Source organism: Marmota marmota, unplaced genomic scaffold (assembly GCF_001458135.2).
Source record: "Marmota marmota marmota unplaced genomic scaffold, marMar, whole genome shotgun sequence".
Lineage (NCBI taxonomy): Eukaryota > Metazoa > Chordata > Mammalia > Rodentia > Sciuridae > Marmota > Marmota marmota.
In genome coordinates this window covers 25,238,205-25,263,838 of record NW_026000057.1, presented here as the reverse complement: position 1 = coordinate 25,263,838, position 25,634 = coordinate 25,238,205, and positions in this window count along the sequence as shown.

Sequence of the window (25,634 nt, the reverse complement as noted above, 5' to 3'; positions counted from 1 at the left end):
TTCTTCTAATGTTGAATTGTCCTGCATTGTTTGTGGTCCTTTCTTTCCTTGTCTTTTCATACTGCTCACACTTCTTTCCAGCTCTGTGTAACTGTTGTGTTAAAGTTTTTCCCCTATATATTTATACTGCTCTTGTATAGTTCCAAAAAGAAATTCTTGAAATGAAAGAAACAATAAACCAAATTAAAAGTTTCATTGAAAACCTCACCAACAGATTAGACCACTTGGAAGACAGAACAGAACCTCAGACAATGAAGACAAAATATAGAATCTTGAAAAGAATGTAGACCACACAGTAAAAATGGTAAGAAACCATGAGTAGAATATTCAAGAAATATGGGATAGCATAAAAAGAACAAATTTAAGTGTTATTGAAATAGAAGAAGGCATAGAGTTCCAAATCAAAGGAATGAGCAATCTATTCAATGAAATAATATCAGAAAATTTTCCAAACATGAAGAACAAATTGGAAAACCAAATTCAAGAGGCTTACAGGACATCAAATGTACAAAATCACAACAGATTCACATCAAGGCACTTTATAATGAAAATGCCTAACATTCAGTATAATGAGAGAATATTAAAAGCCACAAGAGAAAGGAATCAGATTATATATAGGGGGAAACCAATTAGGTTATGTGTAGATTTTTCAACCCAGGCCCTGAAAGATAGAAGATCCTTGAACAACATATATCAAGCTCTGAAAGAAAATGGATGCCAACCAAGAATTTTGTATCCAGCAAAATTAAGCTTTAGATTTGATGATGAAATAAAAACCTTCCATGATAGGCAAAAGTTAAAAGAATTTATACCTAGAAAACCTACACTACAGAACATCCTTGGCAAAATATTCTATAAAGAGGAACATCAATGAAAATCAGCAGAGGGAGGTATTACACTAACGGAAAAGCTAATAAAAGGAGAAACCAAGTCAAGTTAAATACCAAAAATAAACAAAAATTGTTGGGAATACAAATCATGTCTCAATAATAACCCTGAATGTTAGTAGCCTAAACTCACCAATCAAAAGCCATAGGCTAACTGATTAGATTAAAAAAAGACCCAACAATATGCTGCCTTCAAGAGACTCATCTCATAGGAAAGGACATACACAGATTGAAGGAAAAAGGTTGGGAAAAATCATACCATTCACATGGACTGCTGAAGCAAGCAGGGGTTTCTATCCTTGTAAAAAAAAAAGTAAACTTTAAGCTAAAGTTAATCAAAAGGGACAAAGAAGGACATTTCACTGCTCAAAGGAACCATACACGAACAAGACTTAACAATTATAAATATATATGCCTAAACAATGGAGCATCAATGTTCACCAAACAAACTCTTCTCAAGTTCAAGAGTCAAATTGACCACAACTCAATAATTCTGGGTGGCTTTAAAACATCTCATTCACCACTGGGTAGATCTTCCAAACAAAAGCTGAACAAAGAAATTATAATACAACTCAATAATATAATCAATAACTTGGACTTAACTGATATATATATAAAAAATATATTTTATCCTTCAATGAGTGAGTACACTTTCTTCTCAACAGCACATAATCCTTCTCTAAAGTAGACCATATATATTCCCACAAAGCAATTCTTAACAAATATAAAAAAGTAGAGATACTACCCTGCATTCTATCAGATCACAATGGAATGAAATTAGAAATCAATGATAAAATAAGAAATAAAAGCTGTTCCAACACCTGGAGACTAATAGTATGCTACTGAATGAACAATGGGTTGCAAAAGACATCAAAGAGGAGATTAAAAAATTCTTAGAGTTGAATGAGAACACAGATACAATGTATCAAAAATCTCTGGAACACTATGAAGGCAGTACTAAGAGGAAAGTTCATTGCATGGAGCTCATTCCTTAAAAGAAGAAAAAGTCAACAAATAAATGACTTTATATTACATTTCAAAGCTCTAGAAAAAGAAGAACAAAACCAAAAGCAACAGAAGACAGGAAATAATTAAAATCAGAGCTGAAATCAATAAAATTGAAACAAAAAAAATTTTAAAAATTGACAAAACAAAAAGTTGGTTCTTTGAAAAAATAAATAAGATTGACAAACCCTTAGCCATGCTAACCAAGAGAAGGAGAGAGAAAACTCAATCACTAACATGTGTGATGAAAAAGGGAATATCACAACAGACACTACAGAAATACAGAAGATAACTAGAAATTATTTTGAAAGCTTGTACTCCAATGAAATAGGGAATATCAAAGGCATCGACAAATGTCTACAGGCAAATGATTTGCCCAAATTGAATCAGGAATGATATACAATTTAAACAGATCAATTTCAAGCAATGAAATAGAAGTTGCCTTTAGAAGCCTAGCAACCAAGAAAATCCCAGGACCAAATAAATACAGAGCTGAGTTCTACAAGATGTATACCTATAAAGAAGAACTAATACCAATACTCTACAAATTATTTCGTGACATAGAAAAAGAGGGAACACTTCCAAACTCATTCTATGAGGCCAATATTACCTTGATTCTAAAATCAGGCAAAGACTCATCAAAGAAAGAAAACTTCAGACCAATCTCTCTAATGAACATAGATGCAAAAATTCTTTTTTTTTAAAGAGAGAGAGAGAGAGAGAAAATTTTTTTAATATTTATTTTTTAGTTTTCGACAGACACAACATCTTTGTATGTGGTGCTGAGGATCGAACCCGGGCCGCACACATGCCAGGCGAGCATGCTACCACTTGAGCCACATCCCCAGCCCTCAAAAATTCTTAATACAATTCTAGCAAATCAAACATGAAAATATACAAATGATAGTGCAATATAATCAAGTGAGTTTCATCCCAGGGATGGAAGGGTGGTTCAACATATGGGAATCAATAAATGTAATTCATCACATCATTAGAATTAAACATAAAAACCATATGATCATCTCAATAGATGCAGTAAAAGCACTTGACAAAATATAGCACACCTTCATGTTCAAAACACTAGAAAAACTAGGGATAATAGAAACAAATCTCAATGTCATAAAAGCTATCTATGCTAAGCCCCAGGCCAACATCATTCCAAATGAAGAAAAATTGAGAGTATTCCCTTTAAAAACTGGAACAAGAAGGGAGGTCCTCTTTCATCATTTCTATTTAACATAGTTCTTGAAACACTAGCCAGAGCAATTAGACAGATGAAAGAAATTAAAGAGATACAGATAGGAAAAGAACTCAAATTAGCACTATTTGCCAATGATATGATTCTATACCTAGAAGACCCAAAAAAATTCCACCAGAAAACTTCTAGAACTAGTAAGTGAATTAATGAAAGTAGCAGGATATAAAATCAACACCCATAAATCAAAGGCATTTCTGTATATCAGTGACAAATCCTCTGAAAGGGAAATGAGAAAAATGACTCCATTTACAATAGCCTCAAAAAAAAACAACAACAACAAAAAACTTGGGAATCAAGTAGCAAAAGAGGTGAAAGACTCTAAAACAAAAACTACAGGATGCTAAAAAAAGAAATTAAAGAAGACCTTAGGAGATGGAAAGATCTCCTTTGTTCTTAGATAGACAATTAATATTGTCAAAATGACCATACTACAGAAAACACTAAGCAGATTTAATGCAATTCCAATCAAATTCCCAATGACATTCCTCTTACAAATAGAAAAAATAGTCATGAAATTCATCTGGAAAAATAAGAGACCCACAATAGCTAAAGCAATCCTTAGCAGGAAGAATGAAGCAGGTGGTATCACTATACCAGACCTCAAACTATACTACAGAGCAATAGTAACAAAAGCAGCATGGTATTGGCACCAAAATAGACTGGTAGAGCAATGATACAGAATAGAGGGCACAGAGACTAACCCACATAATTACAGTTATTTATATTAGACAAAGGTTCCAAGGACATGCATTAGAGAAAAGATAGCCTCTTCAGCAAATGGTGCTGGGAAAACTCAAAATCCGTATGCAACAAAATGATATTAAAGCTCTAACTCTCACCATGCACAAAACTCAACTCAAAGTAGATCAAGGACCTAGGAATTTAGCCAGAGACACTGTGCCTATTAAGAAAAAGTAGGCCCAAATCTCCATCATGTCAGATTAGGCCCCAACTTCCTTAATAAGATTCCTGAAGCATAAGAATTAAAATCAAGAATCAATAAATGGGATAGATTCAAACTAAAAAGCTTCTTCTCAGCAAAATATATAATCAGTGTGTGAATAGAGAGCCTACATTTTGGTAGCAAATTTTTACCACTCATACATAATCTCTAGGGTATATAAAGAACTCAAAAAGCTAAACAATAACAACAACAAAAAACAAACAAACAAAACAAACAAATAGCCCAATCAATAAATGGTCCAAGGAACTGAACAAACACTTTTCAGAAGATGATAGACAATCAATCAACAAATATATGAAAAAATGTTCAACATCTCTAGCAATTAGAGAAATGCAAATCAAAACTACTTTAAGTTTTCATCTCACTCGGGTCAAAACGGCAGCTATTAAGAACATAAACAACAATAGGTGTAGGTGAGGATGTGGCAAAAAAGGCACACTCATACATTGCTGGCAGGGCTGCAAATTGGTGCAGCCAATATGGAAAGCAATATGGAGTTTTCTTATTAAACCGGGAATAGAACCACCATTTGATCCAGCTATTCTACTCCTTGGTCTATACCCAAAGGACTTAAATTCAGCATACTACAGTGATGCAGCCACACTAGACGAACTCTAGATAGGGCAAAGAGGTGGGAGGGGAAGGGAGAGGGCATGGGGGTAAAAATGATGGTGGAATGAGATGGATATCATTACCCTAAAAACATGTATGAAGATACGAATAGTGTGAATATACTTTGTATACAACCATAGATATGAAAAATTGTGCTCTATATGTGTAGTATGAATTGCAATGCATTCTGCAGTCATATATAACAAGTTAGAATAAAAATTAAAGAAAAATGGAGACAGAGAACCAGAGAGGATCCCTAAAACTATGGCTGAGGGCTGGGAACCTTTAAAACAGACTGACACATACAGGATTTCTTTCACTTACTTTAAATCCTCTAACAGACCAACTCTGGCTGGATGGTTGGATAATAATGCAGAAATACATTCAAAGAGGGACCAGATGATCCCATGAAGAGGAACCAGATGTGTGGAATCAATGGTCTAGGTGTGCACACCAGGAGACTTACCAGATCTTCCTGGATGTTGCAACTCTACTGAATTTGATTTCCTTTTTCTCAAAGTGGACTACAATCTAGCAACCTGTAGTGTTCAGGGAAAGAAGGCAAGAGTTCCCCAAAGCAGCTGCTGGGGCAGTCCCTCAGTCCTTCCTTTTACTCATAGGAATAGCTCCTCTGGTTGAGCCCAAGGCAAACACACCTAACTCTCCAGCAGTTGGCTCTCAACAAGTTTGCCAGCCACCAGGAATCCTTAGCTTGGAAGGGGGGTTGCTTGGATAGCCAGGTCTGTCCAAGAAAACTGGAGCAGGGGATGCTCTTGGATCCCATCTTGGTCACCAATTTGTTACTCAAACCTAGGTCCTTGTCCCCAGTGTTAATTCAATGATGACAACATGGTTTTGAGAAAAAGAAAGAGGTTTTATTGGTTTACTAGCAAAGGAGAAACTCAGGGGACTCCTGTCCCAGAGGCTGTGATGCTGGCAGATGCTTTTTACCTTAATGCCATCCCATTTATTAACTCTTGGCATTATTTCCAAAGCTTTAGGGATCTTATTGAGAAAGTCCTTGCCTGTGCATGTATGGTGGAGTGTTGACCTTGTGTTTACTTCTAGGAGTTGCATAGTTTATGGTCTCATTCCAAAGTCTTTGATCCATTTTGAATTGATCTTTGTGCAAGGTGAGAGATAATGGTCTAGTCTCACTCTTCTATGTATGGATAACCAGTTTTCCCAGGACCATTTATTAAAAAGGCTCTCTTTTTTTCAATGTATATTTTTGGCACCTTTGTTAGGATCAGATGACTATAGATGTATTGTTTTGTCTCTATGTCATCTATTCTCTGCCATTGGTTTATGTCTTTGTTTTTATGCCAGTACCATGCAGATTTTTTTAAAGAGAGAGAGAGAGAGAGAGAGAGAGAGAGAGAGAGAGAGAGAATTTTCTTTTTAATTTTTTTTTTTTTTAGTTTTCTGCGGACACAACATCTTTGTTTGTTTGTGGTGCTGAGGATTGAACCCAGGCCGCACGCATGCCAGGCGAGTGCGCTACCACTTGAGCCACATCCCCAGCCCCATGCAGATTTTGTTACTATAGCTCTGTAGTATAGTTTGAAGTCAGGTATTGTGATGCCAGTATAGTTTTTGTTTTTTGGCTTATAATTGCTTTGGCTATTCTGGGTTTTCAATCTTCCAAACAAATTTTAGGACTGTTTTTGTATTTTGATGGAGATTGCATTAAATATGTTTATTGCTTTTGATAGTATGGCCATTTAAGCAATGTTAGTTCTACTATCTAACAATATGGGAGGTCTTTTCATCTTCTTGTGGTTTTTTTTTTGGTATTGAGAATTGGACCCAGGGGTACTTAACAACTGAGCCACATCCCCAGCCCATTTTATTTTATTTTTTATTTATTTATTTTTAGACAGAGAGAGAGAGAGAATTTTTTTAATATTTATTTTTTAGTTTTTCGGCGGACACAACATCTTTGTTTGTATGTGGTGCTGAGGATCGAACCCGGGCTGCACGCGTGCCAGGCGAGCGCGCTACCGCTTGAGCCATATCCCCAGCCCCCCAGCCCATTTTAAAAATATTTTATTTAGAGATAGAGTCTCACTGAGTTGCTTAGGGCCTCACTATGTTGCTGAGGCTGGCTTTGAACTCACAATCATCCTGCCTCAGTCTCCCAAGCCACTGGGATTACAGGAATGCCCCACCATGCCTGGCCCTCTTTGTGTCTTCTTAACTTTCTTTCTTCAGTGTTCTATGTTGTTCATTGCAGAGGTATTTTACCTCTACAATGAAAGATTTAGATTTATTCCTTAGTATATTTTGGGGGGGCATTATCATGAATGGAATTGTTTTCCTAATTTATTTCTCAGCAGATTCATTGTTGGTATATAGGAAAGCTATTGATTTTTATGTTGATTTTGTAACCTGTTACTTTGATGAATTTGTTTATTAGCTCTAGCAGTCTTTTTGTGGAGTTTTTTGGTCTTCTAATTATAGAATCACATCATCTGAAAATCTGCAATCTTAGTGGCTTGAAGACTTAAAGGACAGAGTTTGTATTTGCCACAACTGGTAAGTAAAGGAATGTACTGAATTAATAAGTTCCATTAAAAAATTGTGTCTATTCAGAAGCTGTGAATGTGACCTTATTTGGAAATAGAATCTTTGCAGTTGTAATAAATTTAAAATGAACTCATGCAAGATTAGAATGGCCCTAGTTCTACTCAATGACTGATATCTTTATAAGAAGAGGGAAGTGCAGACACAGACACCCAGGATAGATAGCCATGTGGAGATAGAATATGTAGCTGTAGACCAAGGAATTCCATGTATTGCTGGCAACGACCAGAAATAGAACAGAGGAATAGAACCTATTCTCCATCAAAGCCTCCAGAAGAAGTCAACCTTGTCAATACCTTGATTTTGAACATCTAGTCTCCAGAACTATGAGAGAAAAAATTTCTTTTATTTTTTTAAATCTTCCATTTTGTAGTGCTTTGTTATGACAATCCTAGGAAACAAATACAAGGAGAAAATACAAGAAAGGAAAAAAAATCCATTAAAGAGAACCATAAACTCTGAGTATAAACTCTGCTACTATCTCTGGCTTACTCATGAATTCATAATGGAGTAACTAGGGCTAAAATATTTAAATAGGATTTTAGCTATATCACTATATAAGAGGTATAGAGTCAAATTAACAAAACAAAACAAAAATGAGAACAAAAACTTTCATGAAATTCCGTGGAGGAATGTAAAATAATCTAGTCATTACAACATGCCACTCAACATGTATAATAGACAGTTATGACATATAACTCACATGATATAGTTCTGAGTTACTAGATACATGAAACTATGGAAAAACACAATGCTTATTCAAAAGAAAAGTTAATAGAATTTAACTCTCAGGTGACCTAGATGTTGAAATTATCCAATAAGGATTTTAAAGCAGCAATTAAAACTATGTTCAAAGTGGTAAAGGAAAATATGCCTCAAATTAGCTAATAAATAGGAGATCTAAGCCAAGAAACATACTATGAAAAAGAACCAATTGGAAATTATAGAACTAAAATATGAAATGTCTGAAATTTTAAAAAATACTGGATAAGCAGGGCATGGTGGTGCATACCTGTAATCCCAGAGGCTCAGAAGGCTGAAGCAGTTGGATCACAAGTTCAAAGCCAGCCTCACCAACTTAGTAAGGTCATAAGCAATGCAGTGAGACCCTCTCTCTAAATAAAATACCAAAAAGGGGCTGGGGATGTGGCTCAGTAGTTAAGTGCCCCTGTGTTTGATCCCCAGCACGTTCCCTAAATACTGAAAGTTTAGTATAAAATTAGAGATGATAAATCATCATTAAACTTGAAAGTGGATTGATAGAAATGATTTGATTTGAAGAACAGAAATAATAAAAGATTTTTGAAAAAATTCAACAGAGCCTCAATATCTGTGGGACAATATTAAAGAGTCTAACTTGTAGTTAAGTGAAGTGGAAAAAATATATGACAAAAAATGGCTCCAAAGATCTTAACTTATAGATTGAAGATCATTTTAAAATGATAGTATTAGAAAAGAAGACTATGAATAGAAAGCAGAACTGTTAAGAAATTTAACAAAGTTTAAAGCCGGTGGTTTTAAAGACCATCGAGATTGATAAAGTATTAGAATGATGAAGAAATAAAGAGAAGACAAAACTTATTATGTACAAAAAGGAATATCACTATAGATCTTACAGGCATCCAAAAAGAAAATACAAAGACAACTTCATGCCAACAAATATATCAACTTAGATGAAATGTATCAACTCTTTGAAAAATGCAATGTACTAAAACTGACATAAGGTAAAATAAAATCTGAAAAGACTTACTTTGTTATACATTTATTAATTAATTAGAAAATTAAAATTTTCTTTTTATTTTGTGCTTAATTTTGAAAAAAAATTATATATAATTTTAAAAACAGAGTATCTTAACATATTTTGTGTGTGCCAGGGACTCCGTTGGTAATCAGGTAAAGCCTATGAGAACCACTTCTCAAAATAATGAGCAAGAATGCATTTATACATAAGGAAATTATGCTAGATAATAAGAAAAAAATATAACATTGTTAGTTGTTAAAATATCTGTAATAGTACTTAATATGCTTCATTATTAACACATTAAGTAACAAGATCTATTTGTGACCTAATAACTATCATTATTGCAAAGTAGTGATAAGCATAAATGCTCTTGTGAGATGTTTACAACAACAGTATTAAAATATCTGGGATTGGGATTAGGATTTTTATATTCTACCTTGATAGATTTGTTTTCATTGTTAATTATTACCTAAATACAATGTTCATTATGAATGCTCCATGTGTGTGATTTACATATATAAAAGTCTTATCCACAGGCTGCTTAACAATAATTATTTTTACATTAGCTTTTATGTATGTATAGATATCAGGTCTGCTTAAGATGATTAAGTTTTTGTGAGAGTTCCAGAACCTTGTATCTGAAGCCACTTTGTTTCACATAAAGAATTCAGGCTTTTCTTTGGCAGAAAAAAAAATTGTTTTCCGAAATTAGAAAATTGGGTTAATATGATGGTTTAAGTTGCTGTTGTGTGCATTTATTGAAATAAAATATTTGGATGCAGGATAATGAAGGATGTGATAAAGTTGTCCTAAGAGGGAGGCAAAAGGTAAAAGGATGGTTTGGGTAAAAAAAAATGTCAGAAGAAAAAGAAACACAAAATTTAGGTCAATCAGTGTTTTTTTTCCCCCCTAACATCTTATCCTTTATGGAAGAAGAAGTAGGATGGAATTTTGGAATATACCAAAGCATATTTGTTCCTTTATTATGATTAATTTTATTGTGTATTTAATACAAGGATATCCTTTACACAGAGATTTGGGGATTTTGTGTCCTCTCAGTATCCCTGTTTTGAAGGTCAGCTTTTCTCTTTTTCAAACTGTTGGTGAGTTAAGTCTGCCTGGGCCTGGGAAGAGCACAAACAGTGAGGAAAAAAGAGATGCCACATTGATAGACTGAATTTGAAAACTAGGCAACCAAATGATAAGATGAAAAATGAGGCTGAACAAAGATACAGTTAAAAATATAAAGGTTTTTGAACTAATTTGCTATTAGCTTAGGGAGAAAGGAATAAATGAGATGGAATCAGATTAAAATGTCCTACCGGATTTTAATGCCTTCTGGCTTGTTCTATAGCTACATGGCCTTTTTTTTTTTTTTTTAATTATGTTCATAGAGATGGAATTTTCTTAGGTTGAGATCCATGTGTTAAAAAGATTACACTACCCGTTTCCTGCTAAAGAGAGGCTATAGAGCCACCAAAAATGCTGATGATAGGAGAAAAAAAATAAACAACATAGATTTATAATTTAGGAAGAACAAATTGAAGTGTTTCAACCGGGGCAAAATAAATACAAATGAATAAGAATACTTTCACGAGTTATCTTTTATTGTACTTTGTTTTATTAAACACAGTGAAGAAATCTGAACGTGATCTCTTTCTCTTATTTTTCTCCATCAAATTTATCATATTCTATTGGTTAGAAACAAGCCACAGTTCCCACTTACATTCTAGGAGAAGTGATTCATAAGGCCACTTTAGGGTCTTTAGGCTATAATTAGGTCTCTGGCCCCCAGTGATTCATATTTCTTCCACATTTAAAATACATTCAACTGTTTCCAAGGCTCCCCCAAATATCATTCCATGATAGGATCAGCTCAAAGTCCAAAGTGTCAACATCTAAATCAGGTTCAGGTGCAGAAGAGGATCCTGAGTGCAATCGAGTGAAGGCACTTGCTTGGGCACCACGTTTCCCCTCCATTTTTGAGCCTGTGAAACCATCTGCCTCCAAAACACCAAATGTACAATGGTGAGGTGAATGTAGGATATCAGCTAAAAACATCCTAGTTTAAAAGGGGTTATAGGTGAAAATGGAAGGTTAAAAAGAGTCATGAGTCCAAAGCAATTCTGAAATCCAGCTGGCCAAACTCCCATCAGAATTCCTTCATTAAGTTCCAAGGCCCAAAGATAATTCACCATGGCTCTTGGCTCCAACCTATAGTTCCTAGGTTCTGTCTTTAAGTAATTCTTCTTTTTCCATGAAAGGTAGCACATGAATTCAGTTGAGTAGTTCTGTCATCCTACTTTGTGGCAGTAGAATTTGGAGGATTCAAAAGTTTCCTTTTAGAGCTTTCTAGTCCACAGTGGAAGTGATTCTGCTGAAATAATTTTCTCAATAACTTTAAGGTTCTTTTGTGGATCTCAAAGGGGTTCTCTCCATGAAACAAAAGTCACACCTTCAGGTCTTTTGGAGATAAACTCTTCTTTCCGCTCTCTACTTTCTGCTGATATGGCTAAGAAACACTGCTCTTAAACTTCTTAGAGGCTCTAGGGTCAGATTGAGAGGATCTGCAGGGGGCACGCTTGATGTCTTGAAGCAGCCTTTGATATGTGACTGAATATTCTTAATGTTTCCATCTGAGGTTTTACCAGAGGTTGAAAAGTTACAAATAATCTTTTTTTTTTCCTCGAGTACACTTTCCTGCAACAAATTTCTTAACTTTAGCATCTTTTGTGGAGAGACTGTGTTTTAGTCATCTTTTTCACTGCTGTGACTAAAAGATCTGACCAGAACAATTTTAAAGGAGGAAAAGTTTATTTGTGGGCTCATGGTTTCAGAGGTCTCAATCCACAGACAGCAGGCTCCATTCCTCGAGGTTAGGCAGGACATCATGGTGAAAGAGTGTGGCAAAGAGAAGCACTTCACATGATGATTGGAAAGCAGAGAGATTGACTCTAGTGCCAGATACAAATATATACCCCATAGCCACGCCCTCCCCCCCATGAACCACTTCCTCCAGCACACCCCACTTGCCTCCAGTCCCCACTCAGCTAATCCCATCAGGGATTAATACACTGATTAGGTTAAGGCTATAACCCAATCATTTCTCCTCCAAACCTTCTTGCATTGTCTCCCACATGACCTTTTGGGGACACCTCACATCCAAACCTTAACACACTGAAAATTTCCCAAATGATCCAGTCCTTTTTGTCTTACATCTCACCTCCCTGCTTCCCTCTGCCATAATCTCTCTTTCCATTCACATTTTGCTACAGATAGTAAGAAGAAACCAGGTGGAACCTTCAACACTTTTTTTTAAATTAAATTTCCCCTGTCACATAACCAAATATAAATTGTATAAGTTCTTCTTTTCACATACCTGTTAAACATTCTACTGTTATGTAAGAGGGATAACCCCTTCCTCTGGTTTCTAGTAACATTCTTGCACTCACTTCTAAGTCCTGGTGGCAGCATCTTTGAAGTTCATAATTCTGCCAACATTCTGTTCAAGATGATTGAGAGTTTGTCTACATACTCCTTATAATTGCTACAATCTCCACCTGCTGCCAAATTCCAAAGCCCATGCCAGTTCCTAAAGACTGGGGTGGGAAGGTGGGGGGACTGGAGTAAAATGAACTGCAGAGTGGGTATTTGCTTATTGAAGAGGTTGCAAAGTTCAACCACCCTGAAGATACTCCCCAGGACTCCCCTCCTGCCAAAAACCCAATTATCCTGAGGGACTGGGCATAGGGGAACTGGACTCAATGAATTAAATTCAAGGGAATTTTTGTTGTATCAACAAAGTGTTGATACAACACTTTGAAAAATATTAAAACTCAATAAGGGGCATTGAAAATTTTTGTGTATCAACTATATTTTGAATATAGTTGATACATTGAGTCAATTGCTATCATTATATTCATCATAAAAATAACCTCTGTCTATAAAGGGCCTATCTTTGTTCCTCACACAGAAACTCAAGTATAATTTTGTTGCTTTTTATTCTTTCTTGAATTTACAACTTATCCAATTTAATCCAATTTTAGGAACTGAGATGATTATTAATTGAACAGCAATCCCCTTTGAAAATTAATGTATTTATGGTTTGCCTTTAATTCTAGGGTGCTGCCGCAGTCCGGCTGCAGCAAAATAACTGGGGGGGTGACGAATAACTTGTGTACGTTGATACAGCAAGAGTGGAAGCCGTTTATTGCAGGACAGGAGCAGTATTTATACATTCCACACAGCTTATCTAATTAGCATAAACTAGATACATCAGTCAACCAATAAGGAATCTCCACACTTAATGGCTCGCTTTTGTTACTTTTCAAACCACTCCCTCTGGCATTTTGCCAGGCACCATCCAGACTTGTTTACGAACTCTAACATTCCCCTGGCAAAATGCCAGGTGTTATTTTGACTTGTTTACAGACTCTAACAGGGTGCTTCTAAAAAACAAAAAAGATAACATTGAGACAACATTTTATTCTCTGCTATGAAAACTCCTCTGTGGGTCCATCTAACATCCATGAGGGAGATTTGAAATGACATAAAACACCCCCCCATCTTGACTTCACTCTATCTTGTTTTTAGTCATTCTCTCAAAAATATTTATTACTTTGATTTATTATTCCTTGATAACACAAGTATCCTCATGCTTATTTTGGTGTGTTCTGACCCACCAACTTCTATTCCCTCCCCTACCAGGTGTAAACTTACATGTACTTCAAGGTCCAAATTACATTGCCACCACTTCTCTGATGAATTCCTTAATCATTTTCTTTATCAAAGCAAAGTTATCTACTTATTTATTGGTACTGGGGATTGAACTCTGTAGTTGCTTTACTACAGAGCTACACCCTCACCCCTTTTTATTTTTTATTTTGAGACAGTGTCTTGCTAAGTTGCCCAGGCTGGCCTTGAATTTGTGATCCTTCTGCCTCAGCTTCCTGAGATGCTGGGATTACAGGTGTGTGCCACCATGCCTGGCTTCTTTTACTCCTGCATCACTTGTAGATATGTACCACTGCATTTTTCACAGTCTGTTGAGTTACCATGTGGCAGGCACTATGTATTTATTCTGATAGTCCCTGACAACAAACCCAGAATTTTGAAAGTTTATTGAAGGATCTGAAAAGTTAATTAAACAGCATGCCTCTAGACCTAGGTAAGACTCTCCAATGCTTCTGGAATAGGATATAACAGTATCTGTTCCCCACTTTCACAAAGTGATCGAAGTTAGTGTCACCATATCAGGACAGACATCATGTGCCTCCTAATATAATGCACTGAGAAGGATGCAACACTGCTTTTGTGGTATTCTTACCACAATGAAGAACATGAAATTAAGAATGGAGAAACATCAGATAAACCCCAATTGAGCAACATTCTAAAGAATAATGGCTATTGTTCTTAAAAGTATGAAGTTCATGAAAGATAATTAAAGACTCAGTAAGTGCTCCAGATTATAGGAGAGTAAAAAAAAAAAAAAAACATGGCAAACAAATGCATCATGTGACAATGGATCAGATCCTGAACCAGGAAAAACGTATTAGTGAGTAAATTGGGAAAAAATGATTAAGTCTATAAAATATAGTGTTATCTAGTGTTAAAATTAATTTTTAATATAGTATTCCTCCCTATCTACAAGGAAGCCTCCTCACCCCAAGTAGGTGCTTGAAACTATGGATAGTACAAAACCCTAAACACCCTGTTATTTCCTATACATATGTACTGACCTATGTTAAACTTTTACCTATTCATTTAAAAGAAGCATTTATGACTTCTTTTGAGCATATCTAAATTGCCAGTATCCCTACTTTTACACTTTGGGGGCAATAATTAAATAAAATAACATATTACTTGAACACAAGCACCATGACACTGCTATAATTGATCTGATAACCAAGATGGCTACTAAGTGATAATAGGAAGGTAGCCTATACAGCACAGATACACTGGGCAAAAAGGGTGATTCATAGCCCGAGCAAGATGGATCAGGTGGACATAATATTTCATCACTCTTCTCAGAATAGCACACAAGTTACAAATTAGCAACTGTTTATTTCTGGAATTCTACCTTTAATATTTGTAGACCATGGTTGACCACAGGTAACCGAAAGTATAGAAGATGAAACTGTGATAAGGGGGAACTACTTTCTTGATTTTGGTGACAGTGCTTTGGTTATGTAAGATAACGTTTGTGGAGGGTGAAGGGTATGTGGAATTCATTGCACTATTTTTGCAACCAAAGACTAATATTTGAAAATGAAAGGTTTAAAAATTTAAATAAGTAGCTCTTGCTATGGCTTGTTCTTCTCAACCTGCCTGTAGTTCTAAATAAGATGTTTATTGTCTTATTATGCTAAGTTGGATACAGAAACAATCTCTGTGCTTCTGGAGCTTTCCGTCTGGTGGGATTGGAGACCAGTTTAAAAAAATTATAAAAGAGCACATCACTTTTTGTTATTAGAAGTTCTTTACCATTACCCAGGTTGCTGAAGAGGAATTTCAAGCCACCATAACTTTTTTGGTTCTAATGTCCTAAGTTTAAATCCTAATATTCTAATTTTAAATCTTAAATCTACCTACCACATTCAGCCTATGCTCTGCACTTCTTTATCATCTCCTTATTCAAGCTCCTTAATTTTGTGGGGCAGTGACAGATGACATTAACTCTTTCTTTGAATCTTTCCCAGGTCTTTGTACCTAGGCTACAATAAATGATAGATATTTGTTTCTCTAAGTTTCATTTAACTTTGTTTAAAAATTGTACATTGATGTGGAACCGATGTGAATCTGCAATATGTATACGGGGTAAAAATGGGAGTTCATAATCTGCTTGAATCAAATGTATGAAATATGATATGTCAAGAGCTTTGTAATGTTTTGAACAACTAATAATAAAAAAAGAATCAAAAATAAAAAAAAATTAAAAAAAATTGTACACATATTTTGAAATTCACAGAATGCTAATATGGAGTCTTAAATTCTCTATAAAATGAATATAAATCTTTCAATATAAGAAAAACAATTTGCATATGTTTATATCATGGTGAATATCAGACAAAATTAGATGTTGATTACATATGCATTTATGTTTTATTTAAATTATAAGTAAAAGAAATTGAATATTTAGCGACCAGTCCATGTGCATTTCCTTTACAAAATTATTCTAGTCTTTGAAAGAGATACATTGATAAAACAATCAAAAAATTGGAGTCAAACCTAAATCAAAATAGGTGATTTGTACTTAATGTTATCGAATCTTTATGACAGCTTCAATAGCTAGTTACAAAATTTGCATTTTTGAGTTTTGCCATCAGAATCAATGTTTCTAGTGGTTCTTGAAACACTTTTGTTACTGCTCAGGACCAGGAAACAACAGATATAGTAGTTTGTTTTATAGCCTGTGCCACATTAGAACATTCTCTGTTTGACTAAGTTACATACAATTAGTATAAGCTGTTATATAGCACACAGATGTGGAAAGCAAGTGGACCAAGAATAAAAATGGGTTGACCATTCTGACTGACTCTGTCCTACTAGGGGTTCTCTGCCCTTATTTGCCCATCAGTAAGTTCGTACAATGTTTTTGAAGAAAGTCCTCTGACATTCTAAGTTAAAAGCATTTAATAAGTATCTACACTTATATTTGATTTTCTTGCTCAACTGGCAAATAAGATTTCTTTAATTTTAATGAATAAACTTCCTTTTTGCTCTTCATGGGCCACAAAGTACAAACTCTTAAAAATAAACCCTTTAGTTTCCTAATGATGATTTAAATTTTCAGTTGATTCTTTGGGTCAGTTTGTTCACTGTGCAAAGAAGAATGTTAAGGTTGCAGTCCTATCATGTTTTCTTTCACCTTTCATTAAGCTTTCAAAATCCTTGATGTGAATAGACTTTTTCTCTTTTTCAGGGCCTTTTAATTTTTAATCACTTGTCTCAAATGCTGATCAAATTTCTAAGAAGTTATTTTATGTAAAAAATGGAGCAAGATAGAGTTGCCACATACCTTTTTATCTGTTCTGTGAAATTATTTGGACCTAAATTTGTGGTGACAAGGTTGCTTCTCTGTAACAGGTACTCTTGCCATGGAAGCAGGCTGTTGAAAAGAGCAAGGCCTTTAAGTCTTTGAGTGTTTACATCCATACTCATAAATTAGAAAACCTTGGTTTTAAGGGTAAAATATGTACAGTGATGCTTGTGGATTTTGCAATATGTTTCAAAAACAGAAAACCAATCACACATAATCAGGATTCTTTTACAGTATAACTGATGATTTGAAATAAATTTTAAAAAATCTTTTTAGGATCCAGAGAATATCATTCAAGATGTGAAATGAAGAAAAAAAAATAATGGAAAGAAGAAGAAAAAAACCATATCAGACTACATATTTGCCAAGCACCACAAGTGTGAGATTCATGTCTGTCATATTTACTTTCTGTATTTTGTTTTTAGCTCAGTGCATGACACATATTAGGTGCTAAATAAATAGATGTTGAATGAATGAAGACACAGGGTGGCAAACACCAACGTTGATAGCAAAGAAATTTGATTTATAGTGGTGTGGAGAATCCAAGGAGGAAATTAGTAGCCTTCAAGTGTCCTATATATGAAATCAGCTGGATTCAGCTTGATGCGTCTATTAAGGTAAGGGGGCTCTTTGAGAAACTGACCCTCTATAAGGGTTACAGTAGAACACATAATGCATGTTACTTAAAAGCTATTGGCCATGGACCTGGCACAGGCAAATAATCAAAAACAGGACAATAATATGGAGACATCCCTGTGCCTGACACATTGAAATGCTTAATAAGCATTTTGTGAATGGATGAGAGAATTTTCTGAATTCTCACCAGCCAAATGTCAATAAACCTAACATGGGGATAGGGCATAGAACTATTTGAAACCCTAGGCAGACAGTCAAGTCATGAGCAATCTAACAACTGTTAACAAGGTACTTGCTATGGATATAGTGTATTCAGTCACAGAAGTATTTCTACATAATATACATTTGCTTTTAGTATTGGGGGTTAGTATTTGATATATTCTCTTTTCTCCAGGCCAGGATTTTAAAAAAATAGATATATCAAAATTAAAATTCACAAAATGATAATGCAGTCTTAAATTCAAATGAATCAATTATTTCAAAATAAGCAAAATGATTGAAAATTTGCATGTATGTAGATATTGTCTACACATCTGGCAACATTAGATGTTGATTGTTCTATTTAAATTAAAAGTTTAAAAAGTGAATATTCAGTGAAATTATCTTTTCTGTGAGATTATTTGGGCCTAATTTGTCTTTTCATGTAATCACAATCTTTTTGGTTTTTTTTAAACATATTATCTTGAAATAAATTTAAGCAAAGTTGCAAAAATAATTCAGAGTACCTATATAATCTTTGCCTAGCTCCCCTGTAATGCTGACATATTACATAATCAAAGCTAGGAAAGGAACATCAATATTATTGACTAAACTAAAAACCTTATTCAAATTTCCTCATTATTTTCCTACCAATAACCCTTCTAGTATCTACACCAGGATCCCACATTGCATTTAGTTTCAAATACTCCGTAGTTGACTTCACTTTTATATAGCAACCTCCTAAACAGGAATTTTTTTATATTTAACTAGAATAATGTTTTATTCATTGAACAATACTCAGTGCTTGGTAGGGTGTTCAATAAGCAAGTTGTAAATGAAGAGAGCTCTCACCAGCCAAATGCAAATGGTGTGGTCAGGACCCGACTAAGTCCTTTCAACCTCGGAGACCATTGTGTGACTTCACATGTGATTGTGAGGACCAACCACAGTGACATGAAATTCAGCCCACAGCAACAGAAGAGAGTAAGGGAGGAACACAGCAGAAGACTCCTTAACTACCTGAACCACTGTGGAGGGTTTTCATCTCTTAAAATACACTGTGTAATAAATAGCAACTTATTTTTCCAACAAGAAAAAAATATGTCATAAAACATTTGTAACCTATTTTGGATCTGGGATGGTGAATCATGAATTTAGTCAAGAAAGATGGAAAGCTATGGTGGTTGCCATGTAAAGAACAAGATCTTAACTGATGCTTCTGAATCAGCAGTGCCCTTGCATAGAAGTCTATAAACATCATAGTGCATTAAGATCAATAAAGAAGTTTGTTTAAAATACTGACCTCAAAGGGTCTAATTTAGTGGGTCTAATTTAGTAGTTCTATGGTGAAATCTGGATGTTGGAATTACTTAAAGTTAGTAATTTTATAGTTCTTGCTACATGCCAGGAAGTTATTTACATATGTTATCCTTTTTACATATGTAATTACTAATGTAATCTTTCGAACAAGGAAATCAAAACAGAGAAGTCAAATTGATGGTGAATGGTAAGGCTAGGCTTTTTAACTCAGCTACTGGCCATTTCTAGTGTCAATCATCCTAAGTATGTTTTTAGCAAGAATCAGACTGGATGCAATTTATTGGAAGCTTATATGAAGACTACCTCCCTTTTAACAACCAGTGCAAGTTATTTTTATGGAAGTAATCCTTAATTCAAACTTTTGAAAAAAAAATATATGTTTTCAAGGTGGTCAACATTTGGGCTTCTGGGAATCCATGAAATCCCTAAATTACATGTAAAATTGTATGTTTTGTATCTGTAGTTACACTGTTCTATAGAAGTCCATAGCTTTTATAAAATTTGCAAAGGACTCTATGACTCAACTATCGCAAGTGTTAGAAATACCTATATAAAAAAATTAAAAATATATCTCAATTCTGAAAAAAAGTTTTTACTGAAGGCTTAAAAATACTATTAATAAAGTAGTTAACAAATCATATTTGGGACATTTTTTATGTAGAAGCCCTTTTTAACAGGTTATGTATGATCTATAGATTTGAATGGAATAATTTCACATTTCTTTTTCTTTAATTTTTTCCCAATTAACTATATTATCACCTACCTACCCATTAGGTGGTATATATTCTCTTGCAATTCCCACAATTTTTGAATTGTTAAATAATTTTAAGACCATTTCAGTCAACTAGGGCTCAGTCACTTCCCAAATGCTATGGAGAAAAACACACTCCTGAAGTCTCTAGTTTACCTATGTAATCTTTTTTTTCTTTTGCTTTTCCTGCTCTGGAATGCTCACTGCCAAGATGGGTTTGACAGGTGTGGGTCCATTGCTGTTCCACTCACTGTTGCTGATCTGGTCTTACTCAGGCTGCAGTAATGTCACTGAGCTACGATGTTTCAGCATTCCCCATTGAACAATCCCGGATTTAGCCCTTGCTCCCTAGGTCCAGTAACCATGCCATGACATGATGTCCAGGGGAGCTTCCTGAATCACTCAAAACTGCTCCTGCAACAGTCACCCTTGACAAAATCTTAGGCCCTTTTTGCCAAATGCCAGTCTTTGGTCCAGAATCCGGCTTTACTCCTGGTAGTTTTATTTTACTTGATTCTTTTATCTGTCCCTCACCTAGGCCTTACTCTATGCAAAATGATCTACTTTACAGCAATAGGCTTTCTTACTCTGGATTTTGAGAAGTTGGCACAGGAGGGGTGGGAACTTATATTTCTGGTTTTCCTCCCGGAAAGCTGAAGCCTCTTTGTACAAACCCGTCTACTTCTCCCCAGTAGCCAGTTCTATTGAGGCAGCTTTTGCTAAAACACTGAGTAAATAAACAAATAAATAAATAGTCTGGTTACTACATCCTTGGGCACAAAGGGTACAGGTCACATTACATTTGCATAACTCAGTAGGGCCATTCAAGTGACTCAACCTGGAACAAAGATGCCCTCAGATGTGACCTGCAGTTCTCATTCTCACACTGGGGGAAAGGGTATCTTAAATTTAAAAATTTCCTCTCGACTGTTCCTTGATATAATCTTTACCTTAATAGGCACTCTGTAACCAAATTTAAACAATATTATAAACTTAAAGCAATTTCTGATAGGTAGTAAATGTGGAAAGTAAAAATGAAGAAATGCAGAATTATTACTTAAATATAATGGTTTGATAGAAAAATCTCATTTCTACTCTTTCTAATTGAAATTAAAATAGAAAATAAGCAAATTAATAACCAAACCTGTCTTGGGTAGAAAGTACATTTCATGTACCTAGTTTTACATATATATGTGTATATATTCAACTATATGCAGAAAAACTTCAGTAAACATATATTCTATGTTTACATATAATTTTGTTGCTGGTTAGATTTTTTTTTAACCTTTTGCACAGAGTGAACAATGAAAGAATTCTTTGGTCCTCAATGAATCTGCAATTTTCTGCCCTCTGTGGGTGGGTTTTTGGCAGAAATTAGACTGGATTTCATTTATGGCAAGGTTATAAATGGTTCTGTTTGTAGGAGCCTGCGTTTTCAAAGAATCTTAGTACTGAATTTCCTCCTGGATCAGGAACAAGACTTCATTTTGCTTTTTTTCCTCGTCTACTTTTTTCTCAAGGGACCTAAGAATTGTTTCAGGCTTGTACTGTGCATGAACTTTCTGGATAGATGGTAGCAGGTTTGTGAACTTTAAGAAAGATAACTCTTGGTAGGGAAAAGCTCCTGGACTGGGACAACTCAGGGAGTTAGATTTTATCTTCCAGGCACTGAAGACTCTACTTCTTCACTGGCAATATGGAGAAAATAATATTGGTTCTGTGTACTTTATAAGGCTGCATATGAAACAAATGAGATAAAAGACAGCAACTACTTAAAAATTCTAAAAACAGAAATATAAAATACTACTCTGATTTATTTTGAGAACCTGTTTTTGAAAAATTGACTTGTGGAGTGAATTTTAAAAGACCATGGAGGATCAATGATCCATTAAGTAAAAATCAGATTTTTACTACCCACATACTATTGTCCCAATCTTGTTAACAGAAAATAAATAAATGTCCTGAGCAAATTAGCTCAAGAGCCTCTCCAAGATTTCTTAATGTAGCTGACCTCCTTTAAGATGTGCTTTGCATTTTTGTTTTGATTGGTATTTCATGTTAACAAGCTGGCATCTCTTTTATTTTTTATTGGTTGCTCAAAACATTAAAGCTGGCATCTCTTAAAGGCTTGATGTCAGAGCCATTTCACTGAGCTCAGTCAACTGTGAGAACTAATCTAGAAGATGTAATACAGGATGTTATGAAGGATGGGCCAAGATGAGTCTCATGATGAAAAACAGCATAAGAACATTAGGGCAGCCTGCACAAGCCAAGCCTGATTCATAAGCATGAGTGGGCTTCCAGGTTCCATGCTACCCAATCCTCAAGAGCTTTTTGCTAAAGTTCTTCTGATGACTCATAAATAATACTATCATCTTTCAGAATATATAGTACATTCATTGAAATCATTGAATAAAAGTGTGTAGTTTACAAAATGACACTTTTAAATGAATTCAGACATTTTAAAGGTCATACCACACACAGTCATAATAACAGAAAGACACACAAACACAAGCACGTATATGTATTTTTCATTTGGCATGTTCATATTGCTGTTGTAAAACTTTAAAAAGACATGTATTTGAGGAATAACCCAAAGTGAGAAGTAGAAATCCAGAAGTAAAATACAAAAGCATTTTTCTTCTTTTAATATGTTAGTTTAGATTTTTGTTGACTTGCCATGTATTTTGCAATATTAATTGTGCTTCAAAACATTTTTGTGGATTTAAAATTTTTTTGGTGTGTTTTTATAATTTTGAGTGTGTGTGTGTTATGAAGGTTTGCATTTGTGTTCTATTTGTGACATTTATAATTTCACATATCTCTCTACTCCTTTAGATAGTATATATGGGTAGTAATTAACATTACATACTGTTTTCTTTATTGACTCATTCTTTTTCCCATTCAATTTTGATTGGTTATATCTTTCTTATTGTTTTACTATTACATGTTCTTGAGACTTTATGATATTATTTAGGAGCCTTAAAGGATATATCTTAAATTCCAGTCATTTAAGATGAGCTATTAGTGTGATTCAATTTTTCACCCAAATTATCATTTATTTCACTTTCAAATTTTTTGTAGATCTAATTTCTATGTTTTTGAGATTGAGGCCACTTTCACTTCATTTTATCACTCTAACCCCATATTGGTGTCTGTCCTGGGCCTGGTGTTTTCTCCCATTCACTTCTTACTGGATTGAAGTTCCTAATCTATTTTTTAAAATTATCAAAACAATACTTTGTTTAAAATACATATGTATCCCTTATACTTAGATGTCTATATATAAATATTTTCTCAGATGTCCCTTTCTCTCTTCAGAAATTTCTAAGCAATGCCCAATTACTTTCCTGTATTGAATATTCTCTTGAAAGATCGAAGTCCAGTCTCATTTTGATTTTCTCTTTCCCTGGCATTTGTCAGATAGTTCCAACTTATTGTTTAAGCATAATTTACAATAACAATGTCTTATTCTCAAAAGTTTGGAAGTTACACATAGATACAGTCACTCTATTTATGAGTGGTTTGATGTTATTGCTTAGTTGTCAAAATAAACCTTTATGTTTCAAGTCCAGTTATTTTACTAGAATGTTACCCAATTTAACCATTTTTAATTCCCCTGTTCAAGATATGACATATCTTTTCAATTAGTAGATAAAGTACCTTCTTCCTCTTCTTGTCTTCCTCTTCCTCTTTTCTGTCTGTATCCCATTTTTCTATTACTATCCATACTAATAGTTTACTCTTAAAATGAGATTGGTTGCAATGACGTGTCACTGCTCATCTCCTAGGGATGTTATTCTTGGCATGCAGCGACAAAGAGGATTTGCAAGGGGTAACAATCTTATGTCATTGAAATAAAATTCTGGAGAGCAATTATTTAGCCCTGTAATAAACAGGAATACAACATATCAATATTAAAATTTAAAAAACAATATTCATTGTAACATATCACTTATTTTAAAAAAGATGGATTGCTTCTTTAAAATTTTGAGCCTAGCTTTTATCTTAATTTACACATTCATTATTCTGTTTTGAATTATTTGTTGAATTTTTGTATTTGTATTTTTCATGCTAAATGGTTTTGAAATAACTTTGTACATTAAGTCTAATAGTCCTTTAATCTTTTCTTGTATATAATCCATTTGTCTTCAAAGTCTACTTAGGCAATCATATTCTTCAATCATAATGACATCATGGTCATCCTGTATTGAATATTCTCTTTAGTTTACTTGGTGAAATTTTCTGTTAATATATGTAAAGCCCTTAATGAGAGTCTTGAAATTAATATTTTCTTTCTGCTTCTGCTATTAACTCATCCATAAAATTAATTTCCAAGGTCTCTTCTGGTCTTATAATTCTGAATTCAAGCTAGTTTCATCCTTGAAAAAATAATGACACAGAAATCTAAGAGCTACATTTTAAAGCACAAGAAGAAATGGATAAGTATTATAAGACTATTTTGCTATATTTTGGTCATTTTCATAGTTTTGCTGTACTTCTTGAGAGATTGGCCACTTCTTTTCTCCAAGACTCAAATAAGATCAAAGTTTGAAAAAATACAAAAAGAAGGGCAAAGTAATTCGAGATGGGACTATAACATATGAAAGATTTGAACAAATTTCTGGAAGCTGAAAGTTGGATGAAAGAATGGTAACTAAGTTAGTAATCATCTAAGTACTTGTCAGGGACCTACTGATGGAAGTTAATCACCATGCAGAACCTATAGGAGACTTATCAGTTGGAAGCCCCAGGTGTTATTGGAGAGTGTCTTTGTTTATTCAGACAATTTAAATGGAATAGTATATACAGAAAGTTGATTCTCACAGTTCTGGAGAATGAAGAGTCCAAGATCAAGGTGCAGGCAAATTCAGTGTATGGTAAGGACTGTTCTTGGATTACCTTGCTTTGTTCTCACATGGTGGAATGGATGAGAGAGTTCTCCTGACTCTCTTTTATAATACTATCCCATTTCTGAAGAATTTACCCTGATGACCTGTTTATGAAAGTCCCCACCTCCTACTTCCATGACATTGGCGGTTAGGATTCATATACATGAATTTTGATTTTCAGATTTGGATGTTTTTACTTCTTTTTCTTGCCTAGTTGTTTTTGGCTAGGAATTCTAGCACTCCATGGAATAGAAATTGCAGGAGAAGGCACACTTGCCTTCATTCTGACCTTAGAGGAAATAATTTTTTACCATTGAGTATTATGTTAGTTATGGTATGGGCTTTTCATACAAAGTTTTTAATATGTTGAAGTAATTTTCTTTGGTTCATAGTTTGTTGAAAATTTTTATCTAGTGTGCCAAATTTTGTCAAATGTTTTCTTCTGTATCTATTGAGATGATCATATGATATTTATCTTTTAATATGCTAATGTGGCATATCACATTAGCTAATTTTCACATATTAAACCATCCTTGCATTCCAGGGATAAGATCTCATTTAATAATGATGTATGATCCTTTAGTGTGCTGCTGGATTCAGTTTGCTATGATTTTGTTGAGGATTTTAACATCTGTTTTCATCAGGGAATTTGCCTATAGGATTTTTTTTAATGATGTTTTTGGCTTTGCTATCAGGGCAATGGTGGCTCCATAAAATGTCTTTGGAAGTGCTACTTCCTCTTCAAT